General features: G+C 41.2%; 1 pseudogene; it reads right to left on the bottom strand.

Moving 5' to 3' along the window:
* Nucleotides 1-14,565, bottom strand: part of LOC114037586 — a 32,709-nt pseudogene extending 18,144 nt beyond the window's left edge.
* Nucleotides 14,566-15,375: the final 810 nt, after the last annotated feature.

Raw genomic sequence — 15,375 nt, 5'->3', positions numbered from 1 at the left:
ATTGTCCGGTGTGGGAGCAGGTTAAGACTTTTTGAGAGGAAGTCAGAAAGTGAACAGCAGAGGAAAATAAAGAGGGAAAAGATTGAAATTGGTGAAGATCTCAGAAAGAAGAAAACTCAAAGACCTTGAGACTAAGTAGATAAACCAACAGGGAAGATATTAATAGCAGAAGGAAGTATGGCCCCCAGATCAAGTAAAAAGCTTAGGCATCTATGAATAAGTATTGTGAGACAAAGGAAAATGAATCAACACCTAACAAGGCAAAGGACTTTGTGGATTGCCAAGAAAGCATGCATGAAACTATAACAGGATGTTATTGAATGGCTTAAAAGAAAAATAAGAATTGTGAAAGCAGAATTTATGGCCTGTACAGCAGAAATAGTTGGCAGAGAAGAAAAATATAAATGCAGGGTGGCCAGTTTCACTAAAGAAACAAAAAAGACAGTAACTGATTGGGAATGCAAATAAATGGAAATGTTGGATCTGGGACCTCTTCTTGCCCTGCAGGAAGAAAAAAGATTCTGGGAAGTAGCCAACATGTAGACAAGCCAGCACCTTAATAATGTTGCTATCCCTAGCTTGCTGTGGGGAATTTCCCTTTGGGTGAGATCTGGTACTCTCTTGGTTGAGCTGAGATAGCTTGCTCCCAATGGGAAAGCTCCTTCACCTGTGTATTTTCTGGTGTATTCTCATCTGTATATCTTCTCTGATTTCTGTTTGCTTGTAAAAATGTGCTTATTTGCTATTTATGACGTGTTCCTTGTGGAACTGGCATTTGGTGGGAAGGGAGTTAATCCTTGGATACACAGCTTGGGGTATTCCTTTCTTGTTGAGGGATAGTGATCAGGGGTGTAGCTTGAAACAAAGCATTATTTCCCCTACTGGGGATAGCAGCAGCTATATTTTTGGCTTGGTACCCTCTCTCTGAGGAGAATGGAATGGCCAGCCTCTTCCATCAGCTTCCTTCTCCCCCTCTTATCAAGAATCAAAATCTTCTTTGGAGACAGATGGATGGATAAGACTCTAGAAATATCTATTCATGCCTCCCTGTGAGCCACATCTAGATAGACCAATGTGGACATACATAATAACCTTTGTGGGGGGGGCAGGGAATTGGACAAGAGGATTCCAGTTCCTAAAGCATTTGTAGATATTCCTTGCCTTGTCTCATTCCAAGATAGTGGCAATTTGCAAGGAAGAAGACTTTGCCTGTGATGACTCAGGATTAGTTCTCTGTGATAAGGAAGTATTCCAATCGACTTTGGAGCTAGAAGAACTGATGAGTCAGGAGAGTATGAAGTGGAAATGAGCATGCACGTGGAAGATCAGAGCAGTCCCTCTCTCACTGTCTTCTTCCATGGCACCTTGTGAGAGAAGGATTTTCCTGTGTGTTTATTCTTTCCTAATTTGAGGTCGAAGAATGTTTGGAGAAGGGAGTGCCCAGAGAAGGAAGAGGTCCCTCAAAGGCATCAGGGTTGATGGGAGAGTCCACCTGAGCACCTGCAGGTGGAGGTGAAAGGTTAATCTGGGATTGTGACCCCTCATGATGAAGTGGGGACTTCATGACGATTCCACAAAAGTAAAAAAAAAAAAAAAAAAGACTTTTAGGACCAGGAGTCTGAAGAGACCCCTGTGAACCCATGACCTCTATAATGTGTCTCACTTCTATCAAACTCTAAGTTTTAGCCCCTCTCCTGAAAGCACTTTATATGAATAAGGAGAGAGTACATCCCAGTCTGGAAGAAAATTCTATTTATAACTGCTATTCTGGCCATAGCACCTTAATAAATACGCTTTTCTAAAGGGTAGCTGAAGTCTATTCATTGATTGATGATGAAAAGTTACTGCTGGAATTGTGATCTGGAGGAGAAACAATTCAGGTGGAAAAGAAGGGAGCTATGTTTTCAGACAGTAGACAATGATGGTGAACCAAGGTCAGCAAAACCTTAAGAGAATTGCCTTGTGTGTAACTGAGAAAGAAACAAAAATCTCACTTGTCTGGTGAGATGGAGGTTTGTGAATGACAATATTAGAGCTCCAACCTGCCTGGTTACCCTCAGGACCCTGAGGGAAGAGATGGTGCTCTTGCCTCTGAAAAAGACCCAACTACCAATGGGTTGTGGGAATTGGGCAAAGTCGGGGATGCCATATATGTGAAATTGTGAATCTCAATCATATATATATATATATATATATATATATATATAATACATATTATATATACATAATATATATATTATATATATACATAATATATATAATATATATACATTATATATATATAAATACACACATACATATATATGTGTATACACACACATGCACATATGGTCAGTTGGTTGGTTGTTCTCCTTTGTTCTTGAAGAGGACTAAAAGAAAAAATATATATATATATAACATATATACATATATAACATATATACACACACATACATACATCTATACACACACATATATATGTTTATATGTATGTATATATTTTAAGTACATTAATGTCCTACTGCTCTTTTCTGTGTATTTTCTAAATATTTCAATGATGATTTTTCTTTCTTTGGTGTCACTATCACTAACCCTCTACACATTTCCATGAGTTTCCCCCATCCCCAAATTTAAAAAAAAGTCTTCCCTTGTAAAAATAAGTAAACAAATGCACACACTGGCATTGTCTGAGTATTTATGTCTCATTTTGTATCTGATCCATCATGTCTCTGGTAGGAAGCAGGCTTCAATGCCCTTTTTCTGGAGCTGGTTTTAGTCATTGCATTGAGGAGACTTCTTAATTCTTTTACAGTTATTTTCCTTTACAGTATTGTAATCATTCTACAAATTGTTCTCCTGTTCCTGCGCAATTAACTTTCCGGTTTGTAAACATCTAAAGTTTCTCTGAAATGGATCTTTCTGTCATTTTTACAGCAAAATAATATTCCATTACATTCATGCACCATATAATTTGTTTAGCCATTTCCCAATTGATGGTCACCCACTTTGTTTCTAGTTCTTTGCTACAAAAAAAAATGGTGCTATAAATATTTTGTGCATAGGTTTTTCTTTGATCTCTTTGGGCTATATTCCCATAGAGGTGTTATTGGGTCAAAGGGCATTCAAGTTAGGAACTTAGGGGGTAAATTTGTAAATTGCATTCCAGAATGATTAGAATAGTGTGTTGATGCACCTGGTTTTTCCCACATCCCCTCCAGCATTTACCATTTTCCTTTTTTTTTCATCTTTCACAATCTGATGGGTATGAGGCAGAACCTCAAAGTTCCTTTAATTTGCATTTTCCTAACAATCAGTGATTTGGAGCATTTGTTCACATGGCTATTGATAAATTGCATTTCTTCCTTCTTTTTATAAAATCTGAGGCTTTGAACTTGTTGTGGAGTTACTCTCTTATTCTGGACTTATCTCATGGACTTCTTAATCCATAGTATTTCTTTACTGTGCTTTACATTTTCTTCTCTTACTTATGTCTCCCGCCTCAGTTTCTCAGTCAGATCTTTGTGCAAGGGCCCGATTCTGATCCCTCCTGTACTCTTGGATGGGACAGATGGGTCCCAGGTTCCTGCTGTCTTATAGTTTGGTTGCTACTGCTTCTGCATCAGGATCAAGTGGCAAGGATGAGGCCTCGATCCCTGCTGGAATCCCTGGCTTCTGGGTATGTCTCCTCATGGTCCAGCACAGCTTAAGGGGCAGCTAAGTGACACAGTGGATAGAGTGCTGGGCCTGGAGTCAGAAAGACCTGAGTTCAAATCAGACACAGGGGCAGCTAGGTGGTGCAGGGGAAAGAGCACTAGCCCTGAAGTCAGGAGGCCCTGAGTTCAAATCCGGCTGCAGACCAAACACTTGACACTTACTAGCTATGTGACCCTAGGCAAGTCACTTAACCCCAATTGCCTAAAAAAAAAAAACAAACAAAAAACAAATCAGACACTTACTAGTTGGGTGACCCTGAGCAAGGGTCTGTTTGCCTCAGTTCCCTCACCTGTAAAATATTGGTAGATAGGTGGCGCAGTGGATAGAGTACCAGGCTTGGAGTCAGGATAACTCATCTTCCTGAGTTCAAATCTGGCCTCAGATACTTACTAGCTGTGTCACCCTGGGCAAGTCACTTAACTCTGTTCGCCTCAGTTTCCTCATCTGTAAAATGAGCTAGAGAAGAAATGGCAAACCACTCCAGCATCTTTGCCAAGAAATCCCCAAATGGGATCATGAAGTGTTGGACATGACTGAAATGACTGAACAACAACAGAATAAAGATAATAACAGCACCTACCTCCCAGGTTGGTTGGGAGGATCAAACAAGATATTTGTAAACCACTTAGCATTAAACACGATATGAATTTTAGCTATTATTTTTAATTAGTTTGGCATTGACTTTTCTCCTTCTTATACAAATCCCAACTGTGAGTTGGCTCTGTCTCCTGTTACATCTCTGACAGATGTCACCCAGATGTTCTTCATTGAAATGGTTACAGGCCTCTCTGGAAGGTCACTAGAGTCCTGAAAAAGATTGTCTTGTATAGGGTCTTCTATGTGCAATGCCATGGCCTATCTCTTGCTGAAGATGCTGTGCGGTGAGGGCTGCCGGGTCACATCCTGTAATTTCTTTTTTTTTTAAATAGTATTTTATTTCTTTTTTTTTAAATAGTATTTTATTTTCTTCCCAATTATATGTAAAGACAATTTTTAACATTCATTTAAAAAAAATTTGAGTTCTGAATTTTCTCCCTTCCTTCCTTCATTCCCCCTCCCTAAAACAGTAAGCAATTTGATATAGGTTATATATGTGTAATCATGTAAAACGTATTTCCATATTAGTCACCACATGCTGTAATTTCATCCAGCAGTTGAACAGTACCTATTCAGTCACTCAATTGATCAGGGTCCTTTAATCAATCCCCTTCTTCCATATATATCATGTATTTCCTTATCTGTTTTATGTTGCATTCTTCCCAGAAGAAAATAAGCTGCTTGTGTCTGTGTGGCGTGGTGTTTAGTGTGTGTCTGTTTATCTGTCTGTCACTTTGTATCCCCAACACCTTGAACACAGCATTACACATAATAATACACAATAAATACTTGTAGAACGAATGGATAGTTGGATGAATGAATGAACCGGGTTTCCATTAGAGCAGAAAAATAGAGGCCTAGGATGGAGGGACACCTGTTAATCAAAGACTGGGGCCGCAGAGGACAAAATGGAAGATGAGGACAGGGAGGTTAATAACTGGGCTGGGGTAGAGCTGAGATGGGTGGGCATGAGAGACAGAGGAATAGCAAGGGAAGGAGGGGGCTTTGTCTTTGCATACAGCAGCTCTGTATTACAAGGATTAGGGATGGAAGAAGTAGGAGTTTGCAGGGGGCAAGTACCAGTTGACTGGGGCTCCTACCCTCCTTGACCCTGTGAAGATAGAGCTCAGTGTTGGTCCATTTCCTCTCAAATACCAGCGAAGAAAGGATTGAACCAGCAAAAATTCAGGTCAGGCATCTGGGACAGTGAATCCCCAGGGGCCTGCTTGGACTCCTATTTGGTGCCAATTCCCTTGCCTTTCCCAAATGATGGTGGAATTAATACAAACACAGGAGGTCACTTGCACATGACTCCTGGTCGGTGGGCCTCTATGGTGTCTGGGAATCTGGTCTTGAATAAGGTGGTGAGAGATGTGCCGTTGTTCTCAACCTGATTCCTTGTGATGAGAAGTTTGGTCAATGTGTTTCTATTTTTGGATAGGGGTCTAATATCTGGGATGGGATGGTAAGTCTGAGACATGATTACTTTTATCTGATGGCACCAGGATGAGGAGTCTTCCAAATCTAATCCCGAAGAAAGATTTGTGTCACTCTTTGCAGCTTAGATAATTGAGGAACAGGCGCTCAGGCAAAGGCCCAAGGGTCATGGCAGTCATGTCTATGGTGGTAAGGAGGAGCAGTGTGAAGGGTTAAAACATTGTTTTCTCTGTGTTTTGCATGACCACACATGTAAAACCTATGTCAAATTATTTGCCTTCTCAATGAGAGGGGAAGAAGGATGATAATTCGGAACTCAAAATTGAAAAAAGAAAGGCAAAATTGTTTTTACATGTAATTGGGGAAAAATAAAATATTAAATAAAAAAATGTTTTCTCAGATAATAATGATGGGGAGAGAAAAGAGCCAGTCCTGCCTTCATAGGTAGCACCCTCCTGTATTCACAGTGACCTGAGGAATTCTGTCCTCAGAAAGTTTAGTGACCCAGGATTGAGCAAGTCTTTCTTTCACAGAGACTTAGACTTCTTTTGTCCTTAGGCATAGCACCATACTGAGGATATAATAAGCACTCACCAAGTACTAGTTAGATGGAATCTGTTTAAATTTCAGGAGAAAAGGGAAGCAGACAAAAGTAAGCATTGCTCAGCTCCTAAGACTGATTGAATACTGAAGCAAGTTTCCAGTAGATAGGGCAGAAAGCCCCAGCGGGGTAATTTAGTTAGCTCCGTAGGCATTGCTTTCTATTTTTTAAACATCAAGTCTTGTTTAATTATCCAGGGAAATTGAGCTCCACGATGAATTTAGGTGGGATTCCCCATTTCGTCATTTTTTCCCAGGGGTGCTGTTGTTTACTGCAGCCCCAGCACCAAGGTGTATCAGCTTCGTCAGCAAGAACAGCGGCCAAAGGACATTGTTTGTTTGTTTGTTTGTTTATTTTCTATAGTCTGAGTTTTTTTCCTCTGTTTGCTCATGCTCCCAGCCCATTACTTGAGTTATAAACTCTTTGTTAAGGTAGGGGTCTGCTTCCAGTGTAGAGGGTGTACTGTCCCAAGCTTCGGGGGTTTTGTGCAGCTATTTTCAGAGATACTTCTAGGGACTTCTCAGTTCTTCCAGGGTGGTATGATCAAGGGTGAGGTGTTCACTACTTTCCTGGCCTGTGCTGTGGTCTATGAGCAACCACAAGCACTCTTTTCTGCCTTGGAACTGTGAAGAGGATTTGCTCCCCCTGCTGCCACAAGCTCGGCCTTGCCAGCTCTCCTCCTCACCCCAGGACCGCCACCCAGAACTGTGACCCAGATCTAAGCACGGGCAAAGCAAGAGAATCCTGCCTCTTACCCAGGTCTGACAGACCTTTCCCAGGGACCTTCTAAGTTGTCTTTGGCGTTTGTGGGTTGAGAAGTCTGGAAACTGCCACAGTTGCCCGTGATTCAGTCCTCTGAGGCCTGCTCCAGGTTTGCTGAGGCCACATCTTTGCCTGCTCTGCCCATGCTGAACTGTGCTCCTCTCCCAGCCTGGCACAACAGACCTTTCCCATCAACCATTCAGGTTGTCTTGGGCTGGAAATTTGTTTCACTCTGTCTTTCTGTGGTATCTGCTGCTCTAGAATTTGTTTAGAGTCATTTTTTACAGGTATTTGGAGGGGTTGGGGGAGAGCTCAAGCAAGTCACTGCTTTTACTCTGCCATCTTGGCTCCGCCCCTTTGTTTTCAATTCAACTTTTCCATCATTTTCCATGTACCTGCCATATCCAAGGCCCTGTTCTAGGTGTTGTGGGTTGTAGAGATGGATACTACACTGTCTCCTCTAAACTTGGCTCCTCCCAGACCCCACAGTCCTTAACTTCCTGGTCTATATTTCAAGGTAATGCCATATAATGACCTTTGAGCACCTAGGTTGCCTCAATGACATAATGAATCAACAAAGAATCTGAACAGAGAAAGGCACTTATAAGATATAAAAGAATCCTGTGGTTTTCTTTTCCTGTGACCTGAGAGTTTCTCCATATGTGTAGCGTTACTCTACATTGGTTGGCTCTATGTTTGAAAGACCTTGGGAATCTCTAGACCCGTCATTAAATCCTCCCCTCCCTACTCCCTGGAGTCCCACTGTGGAAAGGACATTCCAACTGTGGGAATCTCCAGGTCCCATTCATACCCTCCTAGATCCTGCATCCTGATTGTAGTAACAATGTTCAGAGACCTGGGAACTAGATAACATGGGAAAAGGGGAGGTCTCTGGTGACTTCTCTGCAGTGCACAAATCCCAAATTGTCTTCTAAGCCTGGGAAGACTCATCTACTAAGTTGGGCATTATAAGCATTCCATGGATGGCAGGATAACCCTACTACCAGAGAGAATCTTCCCCAATCTTCCCAAAGCCACTGTTAATAATACAAAAATAATTTCCACTAAAGTCCAAGCCAAGGCTGTATGTCTAATTGACACATGTTCTTTTTGGAGACCATTCAGGCATGGGTTGGATTAAACAGCTACTGAACTCCTTACCAATTCTAAACTCTACATTTCTGTGACCCTCTCCTAAAAAAATACGGATTATTCCTATGACCAAACGGCCAATGACAGATTGCTTTCTGGAGCACTGAGTCTTATTCTGCTGGAAGGAGACTCCCTCTAGACAAGTCATTTTTAATGCAAAACCAGTGCCTCTTTGAACAATAATTGAATTCTAGAGCATACAGCTTTATTATTTCTATTCTGTTCACATACATCAGATCCTCATCCACTTTTACTGGAATGGTATACATTTCTTATACCTTCATACACTCTTTTGTTTAAAAAAAAAAAGTACTGAATCTCCCTTATTTTTTTTTAACAAAACATCTGAGATGCCAGCAGATCTCTACCTATTTAAACTCTGAAAGAGAATTAGACATAGCATGTCTGCCAATTTCTCCAGTTGCTAGCACCCAATGTATTCAGTCTCTTTTACTTGAGTCTCTTATTAAACTGGGGCAGCCCTGAATAATAATCACAAATAAACCTTGCACCCACTTGAAATGGGCACTAGTGCTTGCCCTCATTCAAGGCATTGACATTGCTCTGGGGCATAAGTGCCATACTGCAGGTTGCCAGGTAACAGTAGTGCTCCAGAGAATGCCACTCATTTGATGCCATTGTGTTTGTCCCAGACCCGCCTGCTGCCCCCCACTCCTCTGCTCCCCCAGCCCCTTCTCCCTGATCTGCCCCTTAGGTTATATTTTCCCCAATCAGATAGCCAGCAATGGTCTGTTTTCCCTTTAAACCCAGAAATCCATCTCTCAACTTTGAAAGTCCTTCAGGGTGCCTACATGAAACTACAGGCATACACACATGCCAGAAATCCAGTAATGCAATCCTTAAGAGACTTGCTAAGGACGTAGAGATGGAGATCAGCCTTCTAAACAGTGCTTATTTTGTCCTTCATCAGATCAGCAGGGCAATGGGGCAAGAAGAGTCTGTGCAGGCTTAACTGATAAGAAATACTTCTTGAAGGGAAACAGTGAATGATAGATGTTTAAAATTTGAATGTTTAAAATTTTGGATGTTTAAAAATAAGACTTCTGTACTTGCTTAAGTTATAAAGGAAGAGGCTAACTCAGGAGTAGGGAACTTGTAGCCTTGAGGCCACATGTAACCCTCTAGGTCCTCAAGTGTGGCTGTTTGACTGAATCCAAACTTCACAGAAAAATCTCCTTAATAAAAGGATTTGTTCTGTGAAACTTGGACTCAGTCAGAAGGCCACCTTCAAGGACCTAGAAGGCCACATGTGGCCTCAAGGCCTCAGGTTTCCCACCCCTGGTAGCTATTTTAGGGTTTCAGCTCATCAGCATAAACCATAGCTAACTTGAAGTTTAGCATACAGTAAGTGCTTAATAAATGTGTAATGGAGGTCTGGTGCATATGCAGAAAACTTAGAATGGTGTCTCCATTCATGAAGAGGCTAGGGAGCTGGCTTCCTGGAGAACTGGGGTAATATATAAGGGAAATGTCTTGGAGACACTGTGTAAGAAGTTCTATAACTGGTTCTAGTCAGCCATTCACAGGATGACCAGAATGCTCTTTGATTCACTGCGGGGACCCTCCAAAAGGTTTGTCAGCATCACCCCCTTTCTTTTTGCTTCATTCATTTTGGGGGGAGCTCAGTGACTCCTTGACAGACCACATTACAAGAGAAGAGGCCTGGACCTTTCTCCCCTTGAGGTCATGTAGCCCTGAGGAGAGCCTCAGTCCCTGGCCTGTCTTTGCTTGTTTTTTTCATTCTAGGTGAAGGGAGTAGAATCTCCATGACCTTGTGAAGTTGAAAGGTCTGGAGGGCACCGTGGCATCTTGGTGTTCCAGAGTCTGGGTTCTAGGCACAGTGCGAATTGATGTCCCAAGGAGCAAGGAGTGACCTTTGGGAGGGAGTGACATTTGAGATGTCGGCCAGCGGTAGCTGAGATGCAAACTCATTTAGCAGTTCTGGGCCTCACTTGGTCAGACCAATGCTGTATAGGAACTGAGATAAGGTGAATCTGCTCTCCCAGAGCCTAAGGTAATATAGGGGAAAGTGTGCTCTCCAAAGTATTTTATATACTTTTCTTGCTATAACTTTCAAGTAAATAATCTCTTTGTAAAAGTCATTCCATGGTAAGTGGTTAAATGGAACTAAGTCCATTATTGCTGGCCCATAATAATGGGAGGGCGAGCGCTGTTGTTCAGTCATTTCAGTCTTGTCTGATTCTTTGGGGCCCCTTTTTGGGGTTTTCTTGGCAAAGATACTGCAGTGGTCTGGTATATCCTTCTCCAGCTCATTTCACAGATGAGGAAACTGAGGCAAACAGAGATAAATGACTTGCGCAGGGTCATACAAACGTGTCTGAGGCTGGATTTGAACTCAGGAAGATAAGTCTTCCTGACTCCAGGCCCGGCACTCTATAGACAACAGATACCCTGCAAAATATTACCAAGAACCTTTACAGGGAGATGTCAGCCTGGCTCATGGGGGAAGTCCAGGTCATATACAACACAAAGTCTAGCACATAATAGGCTCTTACTGAATGCTTGTTGACATTTTCAAAACTCAACTACTTATCTGACTGTTTCATCTCATTTGTTCTTTTGGTGGCTTCTCATGATTTGGATGGCGGTAGGCAAGTAAATATGTACTCAGTCATGCCAGTATTACAAACACCTGTGCAAACTCATTAAGTAATATGTAAAATACTGGCAGGGCCAGAGCTGTTTTTAATCCTAAGCATTTCTGGACATCGCCACCCTCTCCAATGGCCAATCCCTGGTTATTTAGGAAATGGCAAATTTTTGTGTGCCTTACATTTCTCAGACCCCAGTAGCTCAAAATTCTTCATCCAGCTAGAACTGACAGCCAGATGGTAAAGTAAATAGACAGACAAATGTCCAGCTAAGCCTTGAGGCAAGTTCCAAGGCTGTTTCCACCTTTGAAGGATGTGGACCTGTGTCCTCAATGACCAGTTCTCTCTCCTTTCTCATCTCTCACCAGAATTACCTTCTGATGTGATCCCCTTGTATATCCCTTCCTGGGGACTGGAGAAAGAATGTTACTCAGAGAAGAACCTTATCTTCCAAGAGCTCTTTTTATTTCCACCTAAGAGAGAGTGCTCATTTACTGGTGGTAAGCCAGATATGTAGTTTCAATTGGGTATTGGGTTAATAAAGAATAACATTTATTATTATTGTTACTATCTTTTTTTTAAGCAACAGTGAGCCTCAAGGGTCACAACAAAAGGAAAACCATACTTTTAATGGGAAAAATAAAGATTGCTTCAAGTAAAATGCCTTAAAATGGGAATAATATGTTGAATTATATCATAATTACATTATAATTACACTATGCACTTAATAGAATTATATTATAATTATATTATAATCAATTCAGGCAAACTCCATATGGTACATAGTAGAAGGAATACTAGATTTGGAGCCAGAAGACAGGATCAAATCACAAATAGTTGTGTGATAGTGGGCAAGTCAGAGCCTCAGTTTTTTCATCTGTCAAAAGGGGATAATTATATTTTTATTATTTATGTCATGAGACTCTTGTGAAAACCAAATGAAAATGCTTCCCATCACTAATAATAAAATGACAAAATAGGAAAATGGTGCTGTAGGAAGACAAGCATGGTGAGGCGCTGCTGGTGGAGCTGTGAATTGGTCCAACCATTCTGGAAAACAGTTTGAAATTATATCCAAATATTGCTAAACTTTGTACACCCTTTGATCCAGCAGTACCACTTTGAGTCATAGACCCCACAAAGAGGTCAAAGATGGAAGAAAAGGACCCATATATATGAAAGTTAAATAGAAGCTCAAGGTTTCATACACAGCCCTTTTTTTGTCCTTTGTGTCTTAAAATGCTTGTATTTATTGATGATTAAGTTTATAATTAACAAGAAAAAAATGAGCTTTGCGAAACACTTGGTAAACTGCAGAGCTATATAGATGTCAAAAAATTATCTAAATATAAATATTGTATTGATGTAGTATCTAGGTATAAATGTTATATTGATATACTATCTAGATATAAATATTATATTGATATAATATATAGAATAGTATAATATATACTATAGCATATTCATGCTAGTATACATACCACATATAGTATATTCATATATGTCAGAAATTTATCTAAATATAAATATTATATATTATATCTAGATATTAATATTATATTGATATACAGAGTATTATAGTATATATTATGTAGTGTATTGTTATATAATGTTTAGCAATTATCTATGTATAAGATATGTTAAGATGACATATGTATATATATATATATATATATTTATAATTATGTGAAGGTCACAGGAATTGCAAGCTTTGAGAAAGGTGCTGTTTTCAATTGCCTAGGGGATATTATGGAATGTTCTGGATCCTTTAAATTTTAAAATTATTTCAGGAAGAGTTTTCTGCAGTATCCCTGCATTCCTGGTAAACAGATAGTCATTTGAACAGCAAACCTCACCATTCATTCTCTGTTTCTTCCCATTACGGCCACTCTTGACATTACTTCTTTCTCTGACTTTTTTTCCTTCTGTCCTGTGCAGGCCAAGTTTAAAGCTACAGTTGTTTACAACTATCAGCCATTCCCCCTTTGAGCAATTTTCAAATAGAGTTCAGTCATTCTGCAGAGGGAAGAGGAAGGAAATGGAAAGGCAGAACAGAGGTTGCCCTCAGGAAATGACCCTGAAAAAAGCCAGAGGAGTGCCAGGAAGAAGAGAGATAAAAGGGACAGTTAGCAAAAACCTACAGACAGAACTGGGAACCGGGTCTGTCATCAGCTCTTTTGTAAAGTACCTTTGGCCTCTTCCCTTTGGCCTCCTGGATTCTAATCCAGTTCCTACACCGTCAGGGAAAATGATAGGACTCCAAAGTATCACCACCAAAAATAATGGAAAGGTTGCCTTCTGGATGCTCAGGGCCCAGTGAAGACTCACCGTAATGAACCAACTATGGATACGATCTGCTCCTCCCCCATCTCACACTATTCAGTCGTGGACTTGTGAATTACTCTCACTTGGGAGTTGTCCCGTAAAAGCCAGTCCCAGGCTTCCTTCCAGTCCCATAAGAGAGAGAAGTCACAAAAGCAAGTCATAAATAACAGTTCCGGGTGCTGCCCAGACGGGTTTGACAAGTTTGCTTGGGCTTCTTTTAAGAATCCTAATTCTGCAGCTCAGACCTGTAGTACAGCGAGCTGCTCCTAAGTCTCTGACTTTCTTTCTCTTACTCTGAGGAGGAATACTGATCATATTGTAGTCGCCTTTTTTTTATTTTAAATTCCAGGAGGTTATTATCATCATCATAGCTTACATTCCTCTGTTGTGGAGGATTGTGGAGGCAACCATGAGTTCTTGATTGGAAAACCAGAAGAAACAGTCTTCTAAGTACGAGGACAGGGATGTACTATTATATGTCTATTGTCTGAGGACTTTTTATTGTTATTGTTCAGTTGTTTCAATTGTGTCTGACTCTGTGACCCCATTTGGGGTTTTCTTGGCAAAGATACTGAAGTGGTTTGCTATTTCCTTCTCCAGCTCATTTTACAGATGGGGAAACTGAAGCAAACAGGGTTAAGTGATGGCCAGGGTCACACAGCCAGTACACGTCTGAGGCCGGATTTGAATTCAGAAAGATGACTTCAGGCCTAGTGTTCTATCCATTGCGCCACCGTAGCTGCCCACAGTATTTCTGTAGGTGCCCTGCATCCAACCTGATGACGATTTAGATTTAGGCTAGTCTTAAGACATCATCTTCTTGCAGCTCACCCAACCCTAGGGTCTGGCCCCAACTCAAGAGCCTTTTCTTCCTTAGAGCAGGTCAAGCCAGGTTTGTCCACTACAGCTCAGGGTATCTTGGAGCTTGGAGGCATGGGCAAGGGAAGAGGAGTCACACTCCCAGTCTTAAGACCCTACCCTATGAAATCTTGAAGGATGAAGGTGGTGCAGAGAGAACATGTCTAGATACCTTCCTAGAAAGTCACCATTGGCGACCACGCCAGCTTCACAGTTCATCTTTCCACCTACTCACCAATCCTTCTCTACCAAACCTTTCACTTCTGTCCTTTACCAAGGTTACCTCCCATAGTCTGTTCTTTCCTCACCCTCACTGCGACTGCCCTTGGCTTCTAGAAATGGCTGCTCTCTCCCTAGCCTTGCCCATAGCTCACTTATTCCCGCCCCTCATCTCTGGTATTAGCCAAACTGCGGTCCTCACCAGTCCCATGGTCCAGGTGATGCTTCTGGTCCTTCATTCTCACTAGCTTTGGCTCTGTATAAGTTCCAACTGTCTTTGTAAGCCATGTACCCTCTCATATTGCAGGCCCCCCAGTTGTGATCCCAGGGCACATCTTCCTTATTCCTCTCTCCTTCCCACTGGTGGTGGTGATGGGGACAGGGCAAGGGGAGAGTAAAGGGAAAAGAAGAGAAACTGCCTCTTTTTCTCCCTGCCCCTATTAATGCCCCAATGGGAGGAATGAGGGAGGGGTTTCCCTGTCCCTGGAGAGTGAGCCAAGGGACCAGCACTGGTCCGTGGTATAGTCGTTGTCCTAGCTGAGTGGTGCCTTGGGTTTGAGAGGATTCATACTGGAAGGGAAGGAGGAAGGATAGAGGCACAAAACCTTAAGTTATTGTTTTATTTTTAATTTTAATTATTTTATGCTTAATTTTTAATTCTAATTTTAATTTTTTAATTTTATGTTTTAATTTTTAATTTAATAGAACTTTCAGGAAAAAAAAAACACAGAACTACAGAAACACTCCACAACAGTCTTCAAAGTTCTATAGGCGTTCAGGTCTGTATCAGAGACATCATATCACAGATCTTTGAAGTACTAAAACAAGAATAAGAGCTTGATTTCAGCTGGGTGGTACAGTAAATAGAGTGCTGGGCCTGACACCAGGAACACTCATCTCCATGCACTTACTGGCTGTGTGACCCTGGGCAAGTCACTTAACCCTGTTTGCCTCAGTTTCTTCATCTGTAAAATGAGCTAGAGAAGGAATGACAATATCTTTGCCAGGAAAACCCCAAATGGGATCATGAAGCATAGGACACAATGGGAAATGACTGAACAACAATAACAAGATGTCCTTCTTGGGGCTCATAAATGC

This window comes from Vombatus ursinus, unplaced genomic scaffold, assembly GCF_900497805.2.
Source record: "Vombatus ursinus unplaced genomic scaffold, bare-nosed wombat genome assembly UNPS02010461.1, whole genome shotgun sequence".
Classification (NCBI taxonomy): domain Eukaryota; kingdom Metazoa; phylum Chordata; class Mammalia; order Diprotodontia; family Vombatidae; genus Vombatus; species Vombatus ursinus.
The sequence above is the reverse complement of the archived record's forward strand: the minus strand, read 5'-3'. Positions and strand labels throughout refer to the sequence as shown.